A 9,730-nucleotide genomic window follows, 5' to 3' on the forward strand; every position below is an offset into this window, starting at 1 on the left:
CCATCTTCTATAATTTGTGTCACAGAGAGACAGTTTGCACCTGGCAAAATGTTTGGAATTGACCTGGAAAAGCCCATGTAAGTGACTGGCCTAAGTGTCTCCAGTTTCACAGTAAATGACCCCATCAACCAGAAAAGGGGGTTGACCCAGCGTCTGCAGGGTCATTTCACCTCTACTTTAAGATACCCACCTCACAGCCCATGCTCATGGACAAAGCCTATGAAACAAGGGTCATGGGCAGCCCAGGTGGCTCAGCAGTTTAGTGCCGCCTTCAGCCCAGGGCATGATCCTGGAGAACCGGGATAGAGTCCCACGTCGGGCTCCCTGCATGGAGCATGTTTCTCCCTCTGCCTGTGTCTCTGCCTCTCTCTCTCTCTCTCTCTGTGTGTGTGTGTGTGTGTGTGTGTGTGTGTCTCATGAATAAATGAATAAAATCTTTTAAAAAATGAATAAACAAATAAACAGGGGTCACATCCTAATTGTATAGATGAGTGGAGCATGGGGGAAAGAGCAATAGGTTCGGGACCATGTCTCATCTGATAGGATGATACTTTATGTATCATAAAGAAAGTATATTAATAATACTATTAATGCTTCTATAAAATAATAATAATACTATCCTTACCTACCTCACAGTGGTGAGGATCAAATTGTATAAGATCGAGAGAAGTACTTTATAAACTACAAAGCACTTCCTGAAAGCAATGTATATTGTTCATGCAATCATGTGTTCACTAAACGTTTATTGAGTACCTACTATATGCTAGGCACTATTCCAGCACTGGAGATAAAGCATTAAACAAATACCATTATCTTTTTAATATATAAAATTGATTCTCTTTCTGGTCTTTAAGCTGAATGGCTTTTTAATATGATGAAGAGTCTCCAAGATGGCCCGCCAATGATCCTCGCCTGTTATGGGATGTTGTCCCTACCACATTGATTCTGACCTATGTGACCAATAGAATATGGCAGAAGTGCCAGTCTGTGACTTCCAAGCTTAGGTCAAAAAACACACTACCTCTTCATCCTTGGTCTCTTAGATGACCTGCTCGGAAGGAAGCCAGCCATCTTGTCATGGGGACATTTATGAAGTCACAAACAGGCTCATGGGAATAAATGTGGTGTTCTTTCAGAATCCAGCACCAAACTGCCAGGTATGCCCTACTTTGGAAGCAAATCCTTCAGCTCCAGCCAAGCCTTCAGATAACTGCAGTCTAGCTGACATCCTGACTACAAGCTAATGAGAACCTCCAAGCCACTTGCCCAGCTTGACCACTTCTTAATAGCCAACCCTTAGAAACTGTGACAGATAAGTATTTATTCTTGTTTTAAGCCATTATACTTTGAGGTAATTTGTTATGCAGCAATATCTAACTAATACATTCATCAAATAGTTCTTCCAAAAGGTTAAATGAAGATAATTTCAGATTATGTCTCATATTGCTACAAACTGACATTTGTTGCCTCTTACGTGTCACTTGTTTGAGGAACTTTGCCCTCATAGCACCAACCATGTAGCCTGAACCTATGTCCCATAAAGAATTATTTTTTGGCTGCTGAGTGATTGATTTTAAAACTTCTTAGCACAACTATGGCTTATAAAGCAGGGGAGAGGTCATCCAAGAGAGGTGACTGGCCAAGACCTACCAAGGCAGGCATGGTGTTCAAGAATGGTCTTAATGACAGGTAATCCTGGAAGTCCAGAGAGGTGGGCTGGTAGTTTGGGGACAATCAGTGGACATCCTGGTGGCTGGTCAGAACACAACATTCAGGTAGATCCAGGCTTGAGGGTCTGGACAGAGGAAAGTAATGGACAAGTATAATTTGAAGGAAGGGCAAAGGACAGGTACTGAGACTCCGGGCCAAGACTTCAGACCAAGACTTTGAGGCAGGTTACTGGGGGGTTAGCTAGAAGAACCCAGTCTCAGAGACTTAGGGAATCAAGGTAGAAATGGTAAGCAAGTCAGAAGCCCACACTCGGTGCTGAGGCCTAGATAAAGCTGACGGGTACAGCAGATTACCAAAGGAATGGCTGCCATGCTGACTCAGTAGGTATTCATAGAACTGTAGCTCCAGATCCCTGCCATTCTCCCTATTGAAGATCTAGCTTGATCCCAGAGCCCAGAACATAGTACAGTGTTCAGAAGAGACAGCTAAAGAGGCTCCTGTCAGGTGAAGTGTAGAGAAAAGAGTGAGCAGACATCAGACTCATCGGTACTTTGGGAGAAAGCTCTGACTAGTATGTACTTCTAGATCTCATTCCTCAGAGTAGAAGCCAAGGAGACATAAACAAACCATGAGTTGAAATGCTTGCTTATTTCAACCTCTGATCTTCCATCAAAACTGTTTGTTGTTGTTGTTGTTGTTGTTGTTGTTACTGGTTGGTGGCCAAGGGGACTCTTTCTCTGTGCTTCCTTCTCCCTGCTCACTTTGGGATGGGCGGGGAGGGAGGGTCAGGTAGACAGATGGATTCAAATATTTGGAGAACAGAGCATAGACAGCAAGCTGGCTAAGAAAAGCACATAGGCATGAAGATGAGTTCCATAGATTCTCAAGGGACTAGAGTGAACGTTCAGCTTCTGGCCACTGAGGATCAGCACTCTCCTCTGGGGAATGAAGCAGCTACTGAGTGTCATGGGTGCCCTAGCACACCATCTCACTTCACAGATCTGGTCCTGACTTCAATTCAGCTTCTTTCCCTCACTCCCCCTCACCTTTTTGCTCCTTCTTCTCTTTCATCTCAGCCACCTTTTGGATTTAACATCCATTATGGTGCCCTTTGGCTTTGACTTCCTCCCACTATGATTCTTCATCCTCAACCTTATAAAATATCCTTGAGCTCCTACCCTAAGGAACATCCTTCCCCCCTTACCTGGCACTTGGAACTTCTTAGCCAGACCATCTTGCCTTCCCACTAGTAGAGCTCCCACCATATTCACCTTGCTTATTTCAAACTCTGATCCTCCATCATACTGGTGCCTAAATCTGAATTCACCCTGATTTAGGATAGGGGACTTTAACACAGTCCTTCCATATCAAAATAGCAGGGGAAGCTGTCTCTCCTTAACCATACCTTCACGATTTCCCCTTTAGTAGACCCTGAATTCCTGGAGCAATAGACAATGTCCAAACAGGTGACAATGACAATCTAGTGATGACACCAGATTGTGAGAGTCTGGTGGGGAACCAAGGCAGGAAACTTCACTGACAAAAGAAGGACTTAGTGTTGGAGCTCTGGAGATAAGTGAATGGAAACAAAATATAGAGGAATCAAAGTAAGACCCTCACTTCCCAAAATATCCTTGCTTTCCCCTAACGCTGGATACTCGAATCACAAAATTATAACACAATGTGAAATGATAACCTCAAATCCAAATTCCCTCCTATGGTATCATAGAGACTACCTGTGGTTTTGTAGCATCTCCTAGTTTTTCAAGTATATCAAAGACCCGGATTTTCTAGGCATTCGTCCCAAAAGTAAACTCACCAAATAAAGTTTATCACCCAAAGATTATGCAGATTGATGCTGAGTTCTTTCATGTCAACATCTGCCCTCTCTCAACCTCCACACACAATATTCTGGTCCAGGAGAGTTTTTCTATAGCAATCTCTCTACACAGCATTCACCACTGTTAGCTTAACTGACATGGATTTTTTTTTAAAAAGATGTTATTTATTTATTCACGAGAGACACACAGAGAAAGATTGAGAGAGAGAGAGAGAGAGAGAGAGAGAGGCAGAGACACAGGCAGAGGGAGAAGCAGGCTCCCTGCAGGGACCCAATCCCAGGTCTCAAGGATCATACCCTTGGCTGAAGGCGGCGCTAAACCGCTGAGCCACCCGGGCTGCCCTGACATGAATTTTTGTTTCTTGCTTGAGCTGTAAGAATTGTTACTGCTGAAATGTTTTTGAATTAAATCAAATCAGGCTCCAGTTCCCGATTAAACCAACCTCAGTGTGAAGTCCCATGTTGATCATGTTTTGCGTCTCCCTGCCCCTTCCCCAGGGCTTTCATGAACCCTGAGAAGATAGGAACAAGCCCTCTAGTTGTGGTCCATCATGGTTAGTTAGGATCCCTGGTCCAAGCTTGTAGGATTCATTCAAAGGAGGGCTGCTCCACAAGCATATCCATCACCATCATACCAAGCTCAGCCATGGGATAGAAGCCAAAACTCCATTAACTGTGGTGTTTGGGCCATGGCTCTTAAGCATCCACCAACCCATCCAGAAGTCTCCCTCAGGAATGAAGGTCTTCCATCCTCTTCCCCACCCAAGCCCTAAGCTTGATCCCTACTCCTCTAGGACAATCAAGCCTTCCTTCTAGCTGAGCCTAATCCTTCCAAAAAAGCCCTGATGCTTGATGCTTTTCCTCTTGATCTTTTAATCACACACACACAGAAAGCTTTTACCAGCCTTCCACCCCAGGCCCCAGGGCAAGTGGTGCAGACTCAAGAACAGGAAGGTTGGTGCCCTGTACCTAGGGGTTGGGGAGGGGGGTAAGGATTAACTGTTCTGCTGATGAGCCTGTAGCAACGAAAAGGACAAGACCCTCATTTTTTAATAACTTGATTGTTAATTTATCATCACCTAAACACATTTCAAGTTCTTGATTCCAAAATAATCTATTTCTTTAGAGCAGAAGATCCAGTGTAATAGGACTCTCTCATGGCCAAGCATGAGACCTGGCTTATTCCAATCTCAGGAACTAAGGTAAAGCACCTAGAAAACTACACCCAAGGACGGGCATGCCATGGATAAATATGCCTTACTAAGAATTTTTCCATTTTGTTTGTTGAGACAATTTGTTGTGTGTTTATCAGGCACTGTCAAAGATTAAAAGAAGAAGATGACATGGCCCCTACTCCCCCAAAGACTGTGATTTTCTAATTGGGGAGGTATGCACCCATGAGAAGACTGAAGCTTAATAATAGTATAAAATAACAATGAAAGTAATGTCATGAGACAAATTGGCACATCTCATTGGTTTCTTGCAGCAATCCTGAGTGGTGTTATGACCTCCCATTTTGTAGATGAGGAAACTGAGACTCAGGAAAGGGATCCTGCCCTCCCAATAAACCAGATTTCTAGCAGTGGAAACTAACATGGGACCAGAGAGCTGTTACAGCCCCCCGCCACTCCTCACCAGCTTGCTCCCCACCCGCCCTGACCTGCAAACTTCCCAGCACTTATATACACAACCTGCCTCTACCTTATGGTGCAACTGACTCTGCAACAGTCTATAAAAGTTTTATTGTTCCTTCTTTTAGAAAGTTGCTGGACCTCCCCAGCACTTGTAAATAATATGGCGCTGCACCCCTGCCCCCACCCCATTCCTAACCACAGGCACCCAGGGAAGCTGAAGAAACATGGTCAGGGAATTCTGAGATCACAGACCTCCACCTGTAGGTTGTTGACACACTGTCCCATCTGCTCCCACCTGTCAGAATATTCCCACTGTTTCTCCTTCTCCCCAGGCTCTGGCTCATGTCCTTCCCTCCCAGAGAACCCTTCCTTCAAATTATGCCCGTCCCAGTAAAACTCTGTATATGAACTCACCAGTCTCTGAAACACCCAAGTTTTACCAGGATCATTCGAAGGCATGCTTCCCCATCCGCTGCAGCTTAGTCATTTGTGGCTTTGCCGTAGGGGATGGAAGTCAGAGCTCTGAATCTGTGTCCCACCTCTGCCACATATGACCTATACAAAATTGGGAAACTGAGCCAAAAGAAGTTCATCCACAAAATGGGGTGTCTCGAGGATGAAATGAGATAATTGGGAAGAAAGCATTTTGTTAATGGTAACAGGTTTTACTTGCGTTATGCGTAACCACTCTCTGCCCCAGTTTCCATATTCAGAAAATTGAAGAGTAGGAATAGTGTCTCCCTCTTGGATTTGCAGCACGGATTAAACGGGCTCTCGTCTGTAAAGCAAACTGAGCACAGTTCCCTGCCCCCATCTCGGTTCCACCCATGATATAAGCAGAGCTGGACCCATAAACCCAGCATTATGCTCTTCAGTCTGACCACGAGGTTATGCAGGATTCAGGACGCCTTTGCAAACACCCCTCCACATGGGTGACTTTTGGCATCTGGGCAGGAATTCCAATGCTGTGCAATAATCATCATCATCATAAACAGTTGGTGGTCCCTGCATCTAGGAAATTAGTTTTTAGGGGCCAGGTCTGGCTGTGATAGAACACGCACCCCACCCCCCAGAGGAGAGACTGCAGAGCATGTGTGTCTATAAAACCACAGCTGATCCTCAGGGCGAGATGAAAGAGCCGCCATCCTGAGTGGCTGGCCCTTGCATCAGAGCCAGACGTGCTCCCTCAAATGAGAGTTTGGAGAGCATCCGTCTCAGTCCTCCATGAGCATTGTTCTCTCTGAAGTGCTCCAGTTCAAATTTGGTACAGAAAGTGAATAAATCAGTTTGGACTTTGGGTCAAGGATCTGTATATGAGAAGGAAAAGAAATCATAGACTATCAGAGCTGCAAGGGGCTAGTTTGGACCATGGTCCTTGTTGAGAACCTGAGCCAAGCCCCTCCCCTTCCTCAACAGCACTCCCTCTTTTCAGGGATGGTTCCCTAACTGTCTAGCTACAGTTGGTATAACCAAGAGTGGGCCAAGCGAGGCCAACCAGATACTCGTCCTGGAATTCTGGAGTTAGAAATCAGACACACTGGTAGGTTTCCATTGGGACCTTTACCAAAAAAGACTCACTTCCACGGATAGAATATAGAGTGAACGCCAGACAAGAGAGAAGAGTATGGGGAACCTGGACCTCATTCTGGAGAGAAACAGCTCAGGGAGGTGGCCCTATGCAAGGAAGATTGCAAAAATCACTCTCCAAAGACACAATTACTTTTGCCTCACTGCTTTAGTTAATTAACATGTGTCTTGCATGTAGTCGCTGCTGAATAAAAGCTTGCTGACACTTGAATTAATAATCAAAAACACAGGACGCCTGGGTGGCTCAGCGGTTGAGCCTCTGCCTTTGGCTCAGGGCGTGATCTCGGGGTCCCAGAGTCAAGTCCTGCATAGGGCTCCCTGGATGGAGCCTGCTACTCTCTCTCTCTTTGTGTCTCTCATGAATAAATAAATAAAATTTTTTTAAAAAAATAATCAAAAACAGGTGGAAATCTAATCACAGTGTAGATTTTGAGGAGAAACAAATAGGCACTGAGCAGCTCATAATCGAGACAGATTTATATGAAGTTCAAACCCAGGAAACAGCTAATTAGGATAGTGGTTATCCTTAGAGAGATAGTATATGGAAGGAGCACAAGGGGCTTCTGGAATGTTCTGATTCCCAATCTGGGTGCTGGTTACACAGGTGTGCTGAGTTTGTGAGAATTCAGTGAGTTGTTTGTTTATGATCTATGTACATCTCGGTATGTATAGTACATGTCAATACAACATTTAAAAATAAAATAAATAAGGGTCAGGTCTTGACTTGCCCCCAGAGCCTACCTGATACAGCTCTGGCAGGACTTCAAGGATCCACCTCCCTAGTATTTCATGCAAGTGATTAAGAGCATAGGAATCAGAAGGCCAAGTCACAGAAGAGCAGCTTTGTTCTCAGAAGAGTTTGGGGTGAAGAGCTCATGCTAAGAAGCCAACCCCAAATTGGTGTGATAGCAATGTGTTTAATAGCAAATGTGTGATGGCTAATGTTTTATACACAGACCAATAAACACACATATATGTGTGAGCATATGCCTTGGACCTTTTGATAAATTCAAAATAATTATGAAAGTAGTACTTATTAAACCTTTCTAGATGGCAGGCACTTGTGGTTTACATTTGCTAAATAGTTCAAGTATCACAACAACCCGATGAAGTGAGTATCATTATTTATCCTCATTCTTCAGATGAGGAGACTGAGGCACAGACAGGTTTTAGTGACTTGATTAAAGTCAAAAGCTAATAAATGGCAAAATCAGGTTGGTCTAATTCCAAAACCTATATTTTTAAAAGAATAATTCCCAGCTCCTAAAACAAGGTATAAACAATGGTTTGTATGCTTGACTTCTCCATGTAAAATATAAGAGAAGAAATAGTTTCAGGGCAGCTGGGTGGCTCAGTCGGTTTAAGTGTCAGCCTTCGACTCAGGTCATGATCTCAGGGTCCTGGGTTTGAGCTCCTGCATCGGGCTCCCTGCTCAGTGGGGAGTCTGCTTCTCCCTCTGCCTCCCCGCCCCCTACTCATGCTTAAGCTCGCTCTCTCTGAAATAAATAAAATCTCAAAAAAAATACTGTTTCACTTATCAATGCCTTTTACTGAAGGCACATCTGATAGCAAGATCAGTGAGCTTGTTTGTTTCAAGGAGTAAATAGGAAATCATTAATTTGCTGGTCATTTTTCCATATGTGAAAGTCAGTAGGGAAGCAACAGACACAGTGGTTCTGTTCTCACACTTACTCTTCCTAACAGATTTATGAGGTGGGTGTTATTGTCTCTAGTTTGCAGGAGAAACTGAGGCTGGGAAAGATTAAGGACCTTCATCCTCATTCAGACTCCTGCCTGGATGGCTCCAAGCCCAAGAAGGCATCCCCCTTCCCCCAAACACAGCAGTCTACATCCTTATGTTGATCTCTTAACTGGACCCTCTCTGCTGGTGTGTGGGACAGGAGGGCTAGTGTGTGGCCTGGCCTTGCACTAGACCAAGTATGCTCCAAGGCTGGGCTCTTAACTCTTGGCTTCTATTTGTCTCTAGCAGTACCAGGAGACCCAGGTCCATTGGCTCAGCAAGCACCGAGAAAGGATCACACCAAGGAGCAAACTAACAATGGGTTTGCTGGAGTGGATGGACCCAGAGAGCAATCACCAGCACTCATACCTTGGAAGAATCTGGTGGATGACTGAGAAGAACCCAAGTAGCAGCTTCCCCACTAACCACACACCTGGGAGAAGCACATCATTCACAGCCATGAGCTCACCCTCCTCGCTCAGACTTCCAGGCTGACAGAGAGTGAGCGGAGGTGAAAACAAGCTCCAGTGAGTTTTGCTTTCTCTCTTCTCTTGGCTGAGAAGATCCTGGCTGTTGGCTTTCCTGTTGTCATTAATGATGTGACTGCACTTTTTTTAATGCACACGCGGAACATTCGTTCATTTAATAAACATATGTTGCAGGCCTATTCCCGGCAAACATTAGGAGGCAGGATGCAGTCTAGCAGTCAAGAAAGGGAATTCTGGTGCCTGTCTGAAATGAGTTCAAGTCCTAGCCTTGTTCAGTCCCAGTCTAGTGAGAGTCTGCTGCTATACTTACTCGTGTTACTACTCAGTGGAAGTCCTAAGCTGGGTGCTGGTGGGGAGAGGGACAGTACTCAAGGAGCATTCCTGCTAGAAGAGGCATTAAGACAAGTACACAAATAGCCCGCGATTGTGAAATAGGAAAGATGCAGAATATGACAGGTAACCTAATAGGCTATTTAGAATTATAAGCACTGTCTCTTTCAAGACTGTTCCTTGGGGAGGCCTCATATTTACATATAAAGCATTGCTGCTATGGTTATAGGAGCTTTTAAACATTTATTGCTTTATCATTATTATAAAAGTAAAACATATTCGTTTTTCCTTTTTTTTTTTAAGTAACCTCTACCCACAAGGTGAGGCTCGACTTCATGACCCCTAGATCAAGAGTCACATGCTCTACCTACTGAGCCAGCCAGGCGCCCCCATATTCATTTTTTAAACTTTGGAAAGTACAGAAAGTATTTCAGAAATG

General features: G+C 44.4%; 1 long non-coding RNA gene across 1 annotated transcript; it reads left to right on the forward strand.

Annotated features, from left to right (window-relative positions):
* The first annotated feature begins 1,111 nt into the window (after positions 1-1,111).
* Positions 1,112-9,517, forward strand: LOC100687021. The gene is made up of 3 exons (XR_005381751.1): positions 1,112-1,157; positions 4,638-4,713; positions 8,720-9,517. It is a non-coding gene; the product is annotated as an uncharacterized LOC100687021 (long non-coding RNA).
* The last annotated feature ends 213 nt before the right edge of the window (positions 9,518-9,730 follow it).

This window comes from Canis lupus, chromosome 30, assembly GCF_011100685.1.
Source record: "Canis lupus familiaris isolate Mischka breed German Shepherd chromosome 30, alternate assembly UU_Cfam_GSD_1.0, whole genome shotgun sequence".
NCBI lineage: Eukaryota > Metazoa > Chordata > Mammalia > Carnivora > Canidae > Canis > Canis lupus.